Source organism: Coturnix japonica, chromosome 11, assembly GCF_001577835.2.
Source record: "Coturnix japonica isolate 7356 chromosome 11, Coturnix japonica 2.1, whole genome shotgun sequence".
In the NCBI taxonomy this organism is placed as follows: Eukaryota; Metazoa; Chordata; class Aves; order Galliformes; family Phasianidae; genus Coturnix; species Coturnix japonica.
This window is the reverse complement of record NC_029526.1, coordinates 4,602,002-4,618,722: the sequence shown is the minus strand read 5'-3', so window position 1 is coordinate 4,618,722 and position 16,721 is coordinate 4,602,002. Positions and strand designations below refer to the sequence as shown.

Below are 16,721 nucleotides of genomic sequence, written 5' to 3'. Positions count from 1 at the left end.
AATCAAAGTCACATTTACCTACTAGTTTTCTAAAGCAATATGTTCAGCTACAAACTGTTCATCCCTTACTGATATATTTAAATTTTGTTAGATATAAGTATCAGTAATCACAATGCTCTGCAGAGACATAGTTCTGTCTGGGCCTGTATCGTATGCTTTGAAAGCAAATACCCAGACTCCACATCCTTTTTCTATCTAAGCAACTGCAGTATACTTTTAAACATTACTTAAAATCAAGGTATACAAGATACTATTCATACCTTGTTCATGCATATTGATATTAAATATATTATTTCCCGCTTTAAAAAGTTAAGAAAAAAAAAATCACTATCATTTCTCAGCTAAAACTGAACTCTCATGCTAAAGCTATTTCAAATTGTATCAAAACTTATAGCTGTACAGGTCTGCTCTCTACTGATCTCAGATTCTACAAAGGAACTACTTTTCTACAGCACAACAAATTCTATATAACTCAAATAATATACTCCCATTTCATATTTAAAAGGCTCAAACCATCCAATTTCAAAAAAAAGTATATTAAAAATCATAGATTGCATCTTTGAAGGCTTAATAGACAAAAGAAATACATATACTTTCCTAATAATCATCCAGCAAGCTACTTTTTGTTCTAAAGAATTGTGTTCCACAGTTAGCATGTTTACAGCCATTCAGTTCCCATCGCAGATTATGGCAACTAGATATTTATCCTCCTTAATGTACACTGTTTTTATTTATGTTGAACTTGAATCCATTATCAGAAACAAAGCTGCATACATATAACCCCAACCAATTGCTAGAGATGCACACAGACTACTGCTTGTTTTCTTTGGGCAGACTAATCTTATGGCATGCATTAAAAATGTTGTACTTGTCACTGACTAATACAGCAAATTGAAACCTTGGAACAATCTTATTTACAATTCAAGTGCTCAATATTTGATTCTTGCATCAGAATCTTCACTTAACCCTTTTGCTAAATAACTGAATGTCACGGTAATGTAAAGCTATGTTGCAATTTATAACTGAATACAGGGCAATTTCTTCTGGTATGGAATCACTAAAAGATACATCCGGAGTGTATTACCTTGCTGAGCACTTTTTTTGAACCTCAGTTTTTATGCAGCAAGTAACTGAACATTTCAGCTGTTTTCTACTATTCATACAGCTAAGGGTCATTGCTGAAAATCAGAAAATAAAAACCTCCCTTCATCTGTAATCCATAAATAAAAAGCTTAGCTGTTGGTTTTACTTACAGTTCCCAGAATTTCTCTCTCTTCTAAACCAATTTAGCTCTTATATGAAAGTTTTATTGTTACTGTCTAAGAAAATTCAAACCTTTACTAAGTCATACAAACAGTTACAGTTGCTTTCTGTGTAGCTGAGCACCCCTGATTCCATCAGGAAAAAGAGGAAAACAATGTATGGCCTATGTTAACATCTAAAGACTGAAAACATACACAGTAAAAGAGTCCCCCAGACTAAAGGAAATCACTGCTGAATTTCACGAACATTTGTTTCAACTCAGGAGTTGCACTAGAAACTTTAAGTAGTTTTCTGGTTCAGAAAATACTCAAATTGATAACGTGGACTCATAAGATGCTGCATAGCACCATCTGCTGGTTTGAACAATGGGCTTTGGAAAAGAGTCCAATTACTAGTGCTATCTGAAACCTAGAAAGATGACATTCCACTCACCTTAGTTTCACAGGATTTGTAGGATTCTGCATAGATTCACAGTACAAACTGAAAGAGAATGACAGAGAGAAAGAGTATCATACCATGTGCGTGTTAAGACATCTGAAAATCATACAGAGATGAAATTTGAGCAGGAGGGCTTCATTCAAAGAAAGAAGAAAGCTGAATTTCCTTTGTCCAAGCCCTGGGAACAGCTCCTTTTAAACTGCCTCATAAACATAATTTGGCCTTAATCTAGATTTCTTTTGGAAGGAAATTTAGAAGGCATTTAGGAATCTTTTGAACACTGAATTTTCTTTGTTTTCTTAAGCAAGAATGTCGTAACAGCTTCTATCCTAGATTAATCACTACTTAATAAATGCTGCGTTCAAAAAGAGTTGTTTTATTTTTAGTTTAAAGATGTAAAAAAAATATGCACAAACAGAACCAATGAGGAATTCATTTTCATTTTGTCCAGGCTTCATTTGTGCAAGCAGATTAAAAAGGAGCGACTACTAAAACGTTATCATTACATGACTGTGAAAGCTAAAACAGCTTCAGGAATATTTTATGACAAATGACTGGTGAACAAGTTGGAAAATTGTTTCTTTTTTATTCTTTCATTGTTCTTTAAAAGGAAAATACAACCAACCTCACTTTAATAGAAATTCTTTTCCACATTAACACACAAAAATAAATAAATAAATAGAAAATTTAAAAAAAAAAAAAAATCCACCGAAAAAAGAGTGTCCAGACCTCTGAATTGCTAGCCTTTTTTCCTATGCAGATTACATATCAGCATTAGCCATAGATGTGACACAAAAATGAAAGCCAAAAATCCTGAAGCATTAGTGGAGTAGTTCACGTAAGCGCCACCCTCACACTGTATGAGTACAAATGATAGGACTGGGTCTGAAACTCCTTCCTCAGTGACACCTCCCTAACTGTGGCAGTGGAATTCTACAGATGGGAAACCCAAGTTCTGCTCACACCTCTGACTGCTCCCCGTAAATTAATTTGTTTACTTGATGCCTGTTTCATGAGGTGCGTAGAGGCCTTAGCTGGTACATACCAAAAATATCACACGTTTAGTACCCACTGTGGGGTCCTGGCCATAGCACTCTCTGTGACAGCTTGATGATAAACAGCTGGCCTGCTTGTGGGATTTATAGAGCGCACTGGGCAACATGAGCAAGAAACAGGTAACCTGCATTAGCTGAACTCCCTCTGCAGAGTAACAGGACAACCTCTTGGAAAATCCTACTGCTGAGTTATCCAAGCATGGTAAAAAGTCAGTTCAGTGCCTAGCAAAGCAAACCTACTCATACCAGATTCAACAAGAGCTGGCTCACATCTTTAGTGCAAAAATTAAGAATCTGTATTATTTTCTTAAGTATTATTAAGTATTATTAATAAGTATTATTTTCTTCCTCTACCCTCTCTTCCCTCCCATAAATCAAGCAAATAACTTTTTGCATTGACAAAGCTGAAACAGCTCTGGCAGCTTTAAGCACATTTAGCTTTTCACATTTAAGCCAGTGCAACATTTGAGAAAAAAATAAATAAATAAAAGGAAGATAAATAGCCAAAAACCTCTGTTTTCTATTTTGTAAACTAAGAATTGAACCTGTCTGCCTGTTACCTCCTAAAGCTAGCATGAGTTTCTACAAAACTATGCATATCTAAAGGGCATCATCACCTGTCTGTCTATAGCACAGAACTGAAAATACAGTAATTTTGTCTGGTGCTGGCAGTAGTATGAAAAGAGTAAGATGATCAGGTAGCAGATGGCTGTTAGTTTAGAAAACTCTCAACCCCAGATGTAGTTTATATGGTAATGCTCATGTCATGATACAGTTCATTAGTATATATAGTATATATAGTAGTTTGTCCCTGTAGTACCACGTGTATTTCTCTGTGTGACGTCACATCAAAATTTGATGCACCGGTTTTAAGAAAACTAGTTGATAAAACAACCATCACCACCAAACAAAGACAACATGACAAACATGTTACCGTAGTAGCATCTCCAGCTGAACTATACCTATTTGGTAGAACTTACAACGGAATTCTTGTACCATATTAACATATAGCATAACTTTATTTCAATTCCTTTTTATCTCTGGAAAGATACAAAATGTAGCAAGTCACCAGTACCAAGGGGTGTCCAATGAGCTATTTCAAACATCATTTATAAACATTTCACTTGTGTTCTTGTAAAAACAATCTACATTCTTGTTAACGTATAATATTCTTAGAGATGTTTTAAGCAATGCTTAAAATGTGTAAGTTGACCCTTCTACACGCGTACCATCTTGCTGATATATTCAATGTCAACTTGAGCTCAGAATCCAATAGCCCAGATGAAATCTCTGGGCTCATAAGTAACAGTAGATTTCATATAACACATCATATTGTAGAAATAAGAGACTTCACTTCCAATAAGCTTTAAATAAAAGTTCATTTTTCTTTTCTTTTAAACCTTTAGAACAGCTTCTGAAAATATATATAATATATATATAAATATATAAATATATATATATTTAATGTAAAAGTTACTTACCACAGGAGATTCTCTTTCTCTAATTCCATGAGATTTAAGACATTGTATTACAGCCTACCTGGGACAGAAAATGTTTTGGTTTTTTTTTTCCTCCACAGTTTTGCAAAGTACCCCAATAAACAGAGCTTTTAAAAACAAAACAAAACACCACCACCAACATCAACCAAGCAAGCAAACCTATCTCAGTGTTAGTCAAGATAAGATGTGTCACAGACTGCATTTTAATTAAACACTGTTCAAACTACATCAGTGAGAAACCCCAGTTACTTAAAAGCTTCACTGAAAACAGATATGTGAATTATAAAAGATAAAATTCAGCTAGGTATGGCTAATTAGGATGTAAACGCCATTTAATAGCATAGAAATTAGGTACATATGCTTTGAACTAATGTAGAAATATTTATCCATGACAGTTATCAAAGACTAACATTCTCCAATAGCTACTGCCCACACTGCCAAAAATCTAAAGTTAAAACTGAAGCTGGCAAACATAAAATAAATACATAAATAAAATGAAAATTGTGGTTTGTGGATATTACTCGCTGAATATATGATTGCCCACGGACTCTTGAATATTTGAGACCACTACATCCTGACACTGAACAAGTCTGAATGGTTGCTTATTTATGGACAGCTACAACTGTAAATGTCTAGCATTAACAAACACATCATTGTTGTTCCAGAATAGTGACATGCACTTTTTTTCCACTAACACAGTATCATAAATGCTAACTTCAGCAACCAATTAAAGAATTAGCACTAACAATCTCAAGTAATACAAGCATACTGTGCCCTCAGCTTGAAAAGTTTTGGGGATGTCTTAATTTTTGTACACTACGTTTGCATAATCATTATGAACACAAGCTTTGAAATGATATACAATGCTATCATTGGATAAAAGGGTGAAGGAAGAAAATCTTGTGAAGTCCCCAGACCGTTATACCATGGTACGTCTTACAACAGTGATCAGTTTTCAAATAAGCAGTAACTAAAGGTAGGGACTAGGGTAGATTTCATATTTCATATTTTACTCCTTTGACCTACCTCCATTTAAAGCTCAGAACTTGACTGGGGTTGAAACTAGTGAGCAAAATGAACTGGTTTAAAAACTAACAGTGTCATCCATGACCAGCATGGTGACATGCAAGTTGCCCACATTTTTTGTATATGATGCCAAATATCATAAGCCAGGAAAACTGGAAAAATCTGAAAATTCAAATGCAGGAGGGAAAGGCTCCATAGAGGAGTACAGGCTAAGGACTGAGTGATTAGTTAGCAGTTCTGCAAAACAAAGTCGGCAGAAAAACGCCTGGAGATGAAATAAGCATTTAATCACTACAGTAGATACCTAAAGAGACTCACCTCCAGCTTCTGAGATATTCTGAATTAAATTGGATAAGCCATGAGCAACCTCACCTAACTAGGAAGACAGTCTCACTCTGAGGAGGTTGGAATAGACAATCTTTCTTTCCCAGCTGACCTCTACATATTCTTCAACCCCTTTTTCCCCTAACATTCTAATAAAAATTTTGCTAACATCTTCAGAAAACATAATCAGATATAACCTTATAGTATCAGCACAGGATTTGTGGCAGTGAATGCCTTTTAACACCATTAATCAGGAATTTATTCGTTGTAAATTACTTACTCTCAAATCTGTGGCTTGTTTGTGAATAACCAGTTGTGAATATACACAGCAGGGAGAGAGAAAATATTTTCCTTCTTTCCTTCTATATTAGCATGCACATTTGACAGCATTATTTATAGCGAGGTTTTCTAAATTAGCTGGTCAGTTTTTGTACCGCTTGTGTGGGCTTTTTCCACAGTAATAAGAAGTTTTGTTTTAGGTAAACGTGACTCCAGACCAAGCCAATCATTTTCTGGGGGTGCAAAACTAATGAAGCCTCCTATCCTGCAGGGCTGTGTCCTACATTTGATGGCTCACATGGCTTCCTTGATTTCCCATGAAGGCTAAGATTACATTATAATCTTCCCTTCAGTGGAATAAAGAACTTTTATTCTAAACATCACATTTTGCTAGGATTTACAGAACTGAAATATCTTTAAGGTTTCTAGCTCTCCATTAAAATTACTACAGAATGAGCAAACAAAACATTTGTCAGTAATGGACATGCAGACATTCTCACCCACTGTCAACCTAACTGCTCAAAGAAGTCATCTCTATGTTAACAATGTTAGAAATGCAAGACTGTCATTTAAGTCAGAATTTCTCTCAGACTTTTTAATAGTTTTCATTTCAGAACAATAGCTGCTGTTAGTTGATATCGCCTAATCAAAATTATAATGACCTCAAAGGACTGCTTGCCAGAATCTGCCAGAACTGCTTGTTGTTATCACAGGAACAAGCACATTGCACAGTTTAAATCACCCTTAACTGAATGTTTGGATGAACCCCATGAAAATAATCTCTTAATTTCTTAATCTACTTCAGAAACTGAAAAATAGAATGATGCAATACAGCCTATTTCATAGAAACAGAGGATGATAGTATGGATTGGGTAAGAAGGGACTAACACCTAGTTTCTATGACACAACTATAACAATATGAATTTGAAAAATAAAAAAAGAATATAAGAAATTAGTAACTCAAATTTTAGTTCTCATTTTTATCACAACTGTTTGCACATTCTTATCCAATCAAGCAAAATCACTGTGCAACATACCAGGCTAATCTCATCGCAAGGAAACTGTTAAGTGTTAACCAGTTCATGCAGTTGGGGAAAAAAATCACAAACTCAAGCTCTACCATTTGCTAAGGATTTGCTGAATTTGACCACACCCCACTGAAAGGTGAAAAACGTAACTGTTGAACTGCATTGCTCTTTTCCAGAGTTACACAGTGAAGCAAAAATGCATCATCACTTTTATAGGTTGATCAGATCAGCTGCTGAGAACAAGAACTACATTTGAGAAGGACATCTCCTGAACATAGAAATGCTACAAGCAATTCACACAGCATAAGATCTTGCAAATTTATGCTATTTTTGCGCCTTTATTTCATTTCAATACCATGTTATTACCTAGACTAAATAGACTAGATATGAAATGAAATATAGCAAGTAGAGATTAAACATGGAAGACAGATGGAAAACTGCTTGTCAGAGTGCTCATCTTATTTCACTAGCGCTGAAACAGTGAGTCAATGAGGAAGAATTGAATTCCTGTATTTTCAATATTTTTTCCATTCTTATCAGTATCCAAAATATTGAGTATGATAACAGCATATTGAACACACCAGCAGTGGTGAATGAGTGAATTCCAAGGGCCTAGCTCACTAGTTTCTAGCTGTAGTGAACAGTTTGCTGCAGCTCTAAATCTGATGAGCTATTCAAAGGCAGTCACAAAATGAGTATCAAAGCACATAAGTAATCCACATTGGGAAATCTGTCAGAAAATAGTTGGGAAAACAAAGTGAATCAATATTATGTCTAGAGACTCAAATGGAAAAATATTGAATATTCATTTTCTTGGTTTCAGAGGGTTAGGGATTTACTAGAACTAGAGTTGCTTGAAGGATTTTCACTATTGAAAACATTCAAGATATATATATATACGCTTTGGATTCAAAATTTAATTAGTTCCCTTTATAATTAGGTTTTGTTACTCCACGTTGTTTACTGATACATCTACAGAACAATCAGGAGAACTGGTCTGAACTGCACGACAACTTTTAACTACATTGTTGCAAGAAAAAGAAATTCAATAACAAGTAGTCACATTTGCTTTCTACCATACAGAAACATGTGGATACCTATCTAGAAGTGCTACTACAAGTGTTGCTAAGTAGAAGCCAACATTAAAATAAATAAATAAATACCTGAGTTAATTTCAGCTGTTTAATGAGATTTACATGATATAAAATACACACATATATTGTATATATGTATACATGCGTACATATATATGTAATATCCTTTAAATATGCAATATATAATTATATATATAATATTATATTTATACACACACACACACACATATATATGTTAATCTGGTTCACATTCCAGGAAATCTGATATGCTGACACAAGCAACTATTAATGTAGAGCTACATTTCTGCAGGCTGCAGACTTGCTTCTTCAGTTTGCAAAATAGCAGTAAATATAGCCCTACACTGGTCATATCCTTCAATATGAATATCTGCATAAACAGAAGCACCCATCTATTAAATTTGGAGGGAAGAAAAATGACTTCCTGTTCCTCCCCTTCATCTCAGCATTGCGAACATAACCAAAAAAGAAGGAATTTTGGAATAAATGCCACAAATTCTTGATCAGAGATCAATCAGCACATCACAAAACTTTCCCAACAGCAAACCCTTGAGCCCCATATGTTATACTAAATGAACCTGCCCCTTCTCTTTGTGAAGGGCAACCTTTTCATTAATTGCTTTAAAATAGCAATGGATTTACACCTCCATTTTAAAAACTCTATCCTGATTTACACCATATACATTTGTTATAGTTCTCCAATTGGCAACACTCTTCCATGTATATATAGAAATTGAGGAAACATTCATAAAAATCAAAATATTTTTGACAAGACAGGGAAAATCTAAATTTACTTTTCAGAAGTCAGAAAACTACTCCAATTATTCTTAAGGAACAGCAGAACTCTTAGAAACTTCTACAAAGCACTTGTAACAAAAAATATTTTATTGAAGAGCTGTTCTGCTCCTTGTCTTAGAAGACTGATCTTCAAAGCAACTGTGAAACTTCTTTTCAAGTAAAAGAGAAATCTGTAAATACCAAACATTTGCTCTCTGGTACACACAGACAAATGAAGATAAATTTACCAGATTAGGAAAGTATTCTCTAAGTAGCAGTAGATTATTAATTATTTAATTTAATAATCCACATAAAAAAGAAACATAAAGCCACCTCAGCCACTCAACCATTACTCCAGTGCCCTTTGCTTATCAAAATAACCCATAGTTAGCATGCTTAACAAACCGTTCACACATTCAGGTTATTCAGTGGGTGCCCAGTCAGAGCCTTTATTGCTGTGATGGTGATCCCTGTTTCAACACAGAAGACAAACCTTAAACACTTCTCAACTAATTACAATAATGATGCATCTATTTAACACCTTTTTTTTAAGGCTCTTCTGTACTTCTTCCAAAGTGAAGAACTCTTGTTACTTATAGCAAACTTCTTGCACTTATTAATGTTGAATCTGTGATGAAAACACTGCTGAAGATATGAGGAGCTCACATTTCACATAGCATCTCTAAAATTCTTTTCTAACACCCGAGGAAGTTAAGCAAAATATTAATGCTCCATTCTTGCTCTTTGAATTCACACAATGAAAAGAACACACCTAAAACTAGAAACACACTCAAGAACCTTGCATGTGGTGATATAAGGGAGAAGTTTTAAGTTCAGGGCTTAATTAACATATCTACAATGAAGACGACTATTATCAGACTTCCCTCACTGAAGTAGATCCACAGCAATAACTACATTCCAAATTGCCAGCAGTAGAGGTTTTCTAATTAAGAAGCATGATTGTTTTGTCAAAAAAAAAAAAAAAAAAAGAAGAAGAAGAAACTAACAAACATGTAATGGAAAACAATCATGCCAGTAGAAATAAAGGAAAATGTTAAACTGACTATGTCAAGTTGAGAACAATTTCGAGCGACATTTTAACAAGAATGAAGATCTCAGATGTTTATTAAGGCAGCTCTCATGAAACAGGAATAAATTCCACCGGTACCTTCACCCAAATATATTATATTTAATCTTTTCTTTGCACTATGTTAACTACTGTAAGGCGTCGCTGAATTTCTGAGTTGATTAGAGGGTTGTTCAGCATAGGCAAACAAGATAAAATCCATCTTCAGATATAAAAATCACATTTCTCCATAACTAAGCTTTTAGTCCTGAGTGTAATTAGCAAGCATTGTACAGCTACTGAGGAAACTGGAAAAACGGCTTTGCTCAAACTCCTCAAATGCAGAGCTTCCATATGTTAAACAGCAAGAACCTGTCTGAAAAACTGGGATGTCCTGAAGCAAATGAAATTCTGAAACAAAATAATTACTTAGTTACAGCCTTGTTTGATACAGACAAGTGAAGAGAATACTCCAGTAAAAACGTCAAATTAACATCTATGGAAACTGCAGTCTAATATTTCACAATTCTTCCAACACTCACATACCTCATTAAACAGAAACAGTCTTTGTGACCAGCTCATAAGCAATCCTAACTCTGCTTTAGCAGTGAAAAGCTCCTAATAAAAGTGCAAAGCAGTGTATTTATTTTATTTTACATTGGTGGTTCTTAGAACTGTATTATTAGTACAAAAGTTATAACTTCCAGTTATAACTTTTTTTTTTTTTTTGTACTTTTCCAGTACAAAAGTTATAACTACATATCCTTAGACAATTTAATAAGCAAGACAATCAGCTCATTTGGCCTTGTCTCCCATTCCACTACACCTACTACTAAAACACATACTATATGTAAATTGATTTTTCTTCTTTATCCAAAATAGCAATTCCAGGAGACCCATATCACTTTGATGTTAGTGACTTTGAAAAACTTAGCAAATGTAACATTTATACTGGACACAATCATGAAGTTAGAGTTAATCAATTCTTAACGTCTTGCAACACTATCAGGTTATACCCACTGCCCATTCAAAACCCACAGAGGAGTTTTAAGCAAGGCAATTGGTTGCATTAAATGAATCTCTATGAACAAAGACCTTGATTTACTTGATGCTATTGTTCAAGCTCTATCTAGACCATATTAGGCAATACAGATGTTTCAAAATTTGGCCTAAAACAAGGACGATGTAACAACTTTAAAACTGTTTAATCCCACTTGATTCATCATACAAATATATTTGATTAGTAGCAGCATTTGGTGATAACTTTCATAAAGAACTACAAATGTAAGACTGATGGTTCTAGTGAATAACGTATTTGATAACACAGCAAAGGGTAACTGATCTACCTTGTACAAACTTCCTATCCAATAAAGCAGAAGATATTCTTCTTTAAACAGTTAAAAACAAAACAAAACAAACATCACACCAATACATGCACTTAATATACAGTTCATCCTAATTCTGCCTCTTTATAGTTGCCTAATCCTAAAAACCTAGCTCCACATCTTTGGGCTTCTTAAATTTGTGTGCAGTCCTTTCTTCCTCCTAGAAATTTTGGCTACCACTTTCTCCACAGGCCCAACACAACCAACAGTACCTTCCATTGCCTTGCATTGCAAGAAGTGAGGCACTTCATGACAGTCCAGCTTAGACGCACAACATGCCAGCATTAATACACAACCGCTCTGCCAAATCTATTTCATATGGTCTACATGAATTCTGGCAGACCTCCCATATGGCATCTCACTGCATAAGTTGTAGCTGATGGAAATGTTTACAAAAACAAAACAAAAAAAACAGCAAACAAACAAAAAACTTACAAAACAAAATCATCATGTTTCACACAGATTGAGCTCAGTTCCAAACCCAGAAAGTAAATTGGCATGTACATACTATTAATTCCACTACAGACTGGTGAATCTGAAGTATTTACCCTGCAATCATAAATACATTTCTAACAAGTCCAAGTGACTACTTAGATCAGAAAGTTAAATTGTTATTAACTTAAAAATGAAGCCTGTTTCCACCCAATTAAGGCAATTCCGTGTGAAATCTCAAACCTACACATCATCCCTATTTAACACAACCACATATTCAAGATATAGAAATAAACAAACTCAGAACAAAATCTGTTGATACCTTAGTGGCTGGTACTCCAACTTTAGCAGAAACTGTGGATGTGGGCACATGACAGCGCTAAATATCATATTACAGAAGCAGAGTGAATCTTTTATTTTGGGGAAGGATTGCTCTTGCTTTCCTGCTCTGATTCTTCCTTTCCCTCTAGTAAGCTTGTTCCTAGAAAGCCTTTCTATAGCAATAGCCCAGTCTTCATCAAGACTTATTCAGTGGATTAAAAAAAAAAAACAGCTGATAGATTGTATGTAAAGTTTTTTATATCATTTATACTAAGATCTTCCTAAAGACAGAAATAGGAAAGCATATAAAATTCTACAAACAGTCCAAGTTCTGACACAGGATTATCTCTAATATGTGTTTGCCTCAGGTGAGAAGGACTGAGTGCAAGCTCTCAGTTTTTGTGGTATCTAAAATCATCATCATTTTCAAATGCATCTGAAGTTGAAGCTACTTCATGCTACTGCCACTTCATTAGGAACACTTAGGAAAGCATTTAAAAATTCATATTCACGTCCAATGTAATTGCCATTTCAGCTAGGAATTTACTTTTTAATAAACACATTCTTGAGCTGGTAACAGCAAAAGCATCATTCAAACATCATTTCCTGTGCTAAATTTTACCCATATTAACAGACTTAGCAAAGCATCAACCACAAACATGTTGGTGATAGAAATTTCCTAATGCAAGCAGTCTTTATAGATTTCTGCTATTTCAGCTCAGGTCTCCAAGGACCATTTGAATCCATATTAATTTCCTTTCTGGCAGTTATGCGGCCATGTATGAACTGCACTATTTCACTTTTAATCTGTCAGTAATTTAGTAATGTGTAAACTAATTATGCACAGATATTAATGTAATCAGTTTGGGGAGCTATAAAATCAATGTATTTATACAGACTGTGTTAAAGAGAGTTGCATTACTATAATCATATGTCTGTTGCTGATAATGTTAAGGAATTAAAATAATTAAGATCCATGCACCAATGCACACTCCCACGATTCATACAATGATACGATATTAGAAATTTCTATAGTGCATAGGTCAAAATTTTCAGTAACATTAAATCTGACCAAAAATAGTCTGCGGCTTCCCAATAAGAAATATAATTTTGATGGCATCTCAGGTTTCCTACAGTGAACTAGGAATGAACTGGCTGAGAACATTTCATTTATGATTCAACCCAACTACTCAGCCTCGCTCCAATGGAAAACTGAAGACTTGCAGTTAGTACTCTGCATTGGGCCACATAAATAACTACGAATCACATTTGAAGCATCATGTAGCAAGTCATTAAAATTATTAAGCACGCGTTTCCAGACGTACAGAGACCACGGCTGCCCCTGGAGCACAGCAGCAGGGTGCGCCTCAGCTCCGCCTCTTCTGTGCTCCAAGGCCTTCTGAATGCCTCCCGTGCTCACTTCATATGCTAATTCCTCTATTTTCCACGAGAAAGATGAAGATTTCACATGCAGAATTCAGTAATTAATGCCTTTTACCAACTGGACTTATCACACACATGCATCAGGCCAAGCAGAACAGACACAAGGAGAACACAACACCTGACATTACCTCAGCAGACAAGACCTTCTCTCTCCTTTTCATGCTAATGGTTTCGGAGCCGCACTAACTTAGTAAAGAGAGCAAAGTTCCTCACAGGTTTGTGTGAAAGCATCTCTGAATTGAATGCAGAGAGAACTACTTGCAGTATAACCACACCGGTTCTCCTGCTCCCTTACAAAAGGGCAATTAAAGAACGTGTTAAAGTTTCACGATACAATTAATCCACTCAGTCTTGAGCTGCTGCCAGACACAGCCGCTCCTGGCAGGGCCTCCTGAACAGCGGCACACACCACACTTACCTACCACCCAAAAAGCAAAACGGTGCATTGCAAACAACAAAAAGACAGCTCTTTTCACTACACGCTTGCTAAAACCTACTGTTAGTTGTTTCCCCTGTTGAATCCTTACCCTGAAGGTGCAAAGAAATCCCCGTGTGCAGCAGCTGGAGCAGCACAGAGCCAGCAGTGCCAGCAGGTCCTGACAGGGAGCTGCAAAACAACCCTCACCTCCCCTCAGGAACCACCAAAGCCACTTTCAGGCCTTATTTGTGCACCTCACCAACAACGGGTTCAGCAGGAACAAAATGCAGCAGGATGGCAGTGTAAGCACAGCAGGTAGCTGTGGCTGCTCTCTCTTGCCGCACCGTGAAGGAATAACTGCAGGTGGGCGCAGCTCTGCTCGAGGAACTATCTAGTTCTCAGCAAAACGCTTCCTTCAGCTTTTCCATAAAGCCCCTTGAAGCAGAAACTTCCGTGAGGAGAAACCCTCACACCTGCAAGAGCAGAGAGTGTTCTGCTCCCACTCCATATTCCTGCAAAGCCTTGCTGAGCTGAGGGGAGAACCATTTTCAACCTTTTTGCATCTTTAAAGCAATTATTTTTCTTGCATTTGAATACAAACGAGCTTTGTAGCTCAGCACTTGCCCTGCATACTCATCTTTAGGAGAACTGGAGAGCACTTCAGCTTGCAGCCATTTGTTGCACACACACCCCCTGCAGGCATGACATGCAAATCAGACAATAAAATCAGTATGGAAATAGTAAATACTCAGTCTAGGTAAGAATAATGCTTTATTAATGGCAACTACTGTGTATCGATTCACTTGATTTCAAATTAAATTATTATGTAAAAATTATTCATGAAACAAAACCTTCTCCTCGCTACTGTCATTCTTCCAGCTGTTCACTAAGTTTCAGTAACATTCAGCTCTGTAGTAAACAGAAAGCATGGCTCAGAGGAGCTCCTCACAGCCATGACAACATCCATTTACACTTTGCAGAACAGGCTTATCTAAAGATACCACTGGCAACTGAAGCCAAAACCTTGATGGAAGCAGGGAGTTTTGGCAAATCCTCATGTTGGCAGAGATTATTTCCAAAAGGTTTAGTGGAGAGGAATGCAGCAAAGAGAGAAAGTTAAGGAGTATGCAGAAACACATAAACTGAGGAAAAAGAGGTTTCTAGTTCAGTTCTAGGTGTATACCTGCCCTCATGTAAGTGGAAGGCAGCCTAGCCTTACAAGTCAAATGGATGAAATATTTTAAGTGAGCATGACAAGGATCAGTTTACTTCACTGCCTACCTTCCCTCTGAATTTAGACTTGTCTCAGACTTTCATACTGTCGAAGAGCTCTACCTGCCATCTTTTATAGAGATGGGAATATCTGTAACAAACTAACATAAATACATTAACAAATTACTTCACATTATTCTGAAAATTACATTCTCCCTCCTGCACCAGGTACTAGCCATTAAAGTGTGCTGAAATACAGAAACTAATGAAGTTAAAATACACCTTTGTTTATAGTTCTTGCATAGCATGTACAGACAAACTAATTAGGAAGGAATCGTGTCCCTTTATTTTTATAATTCCAGTTTTAGGAGCAGAGCATTTGATTTATTACATGAAGGTATTTTTATAGCCACAAGTACTACTGCTCTTTAGGACACAGGGAACATCACAGCACATTTAATTTACACAGGAGATGTTAGTACTATTTAATGGCATGTAAACATTTTATAAGGTAAGCTCAAATAACCAGAGATTTATTATTTATTTATTTTTTAATATACTTCAGCAAAAAGGTTCACAAATGGATTTTCGTTCTACTTTATTGGACCAATCTCTGTTATTGCATCAGAAGCAAATCGAGTTTTAAAAGGTGTTAAGAGTTTTCAATATATTTTGTGACACTGAACAGAATCAGAAAGTATACATAAAACAACCGATGCGTGAATTAATTCCAGAACTAGTATAAATGCACACCCTCAAATCATATGCAATTGTCTGTTTTTGAGCAGTAATTGCAACGGGTTGTGGGTGCTATTTTCATTCTGTTTCATTCCTGCTGTCTTAATTTCACTCAATCCTAGACAGAAGAGTATCAAATATACTTTGTCATCATCATCATTATTATTATTCATTTCTCACAATAGGATTTTTAATGAGCAGCAATATCTTTGCTTAGGCCAACCATTGAAAACAACAGAGTAATTTTTTAAAATGGAGGCTTTTTTTTTTTTTTTTTTTACTGCCACCATGTTTACTACAATACGAACACTGTTTAGTATCACTACTGTTGTATCCAAACTCAAGTTCTGTGCTCTTTACAAATATCATGATACATTTCTTTTTTCTAGTATTTTTACATTATAAAAGTATCGTGATCAGATAATGCTTGTTTTTACGAGGTTTATTTATTTATTCATCAATTTTAAAAGGAAATTGATGAAGTGGGCTTCAGTAGGAAACGGATCTAAGCAATTCAACAACCATTTCATCATCAAAATATTTTCAGCTCAAGAGGGAAAAAAAAGGAACGCGATGCTAAAGAATTTATGCATGCAATGATTCAACTATATTTTCTCTTTAACAATGGAAAAGGATGGATAAGGAAAACAGCAGTCTATTTTCTGGTGTTTATTATGAAAAGCATGGAAAATTCCATAGATCCCTTGCACACTAAAAGATTCTGTATAGATTTCACTAAAGGAATTCTGCACCAGTTCTATACTATTTTTTTAACATATAAATATAAAATGAATGGTAAGCCTTTCTTGGAATACTAAGAAAAGTACTGAAAGTTCTGGTATGCCATGTTCATCCCGGTGGGAATGGTGTGTTTCAGCTCCTGTTCCATTATGCTATAACAAGAG

General features: G+C 35.6%; 1 long non-coding RNA gene across 2 annotated transcripts in view; it reads right to left on the bottom strand.

Annotated features, from left to right (window-relative positions):
• The window catches only part of LOC107319029, a 468,329-nt gene that overhangs the window by 254,999 nt on the left and 196,609 nt on the right, over positions 1 to 16,721 (bottom strand). Inside the window, exons 1-2 of one of the 2 annotated variants that reach the window (XR_004308690.1) lie at positions 4,238 to 4,297; positions 1,696 to 1,743 (exon numbers count right to left, since the gene is read on the bottom strand). This is a non-coding gene — a long non-coding RNA (uncharacterized LOC107319029). Of the gene's footprint in view, positions 1 to 1,695; positions 1,744 to 4,237; positions 4,298 to 16,721 lie in introns of those variants that run through there. The other variant, XR_001557621.1, reaches the window with a different exon arrangement.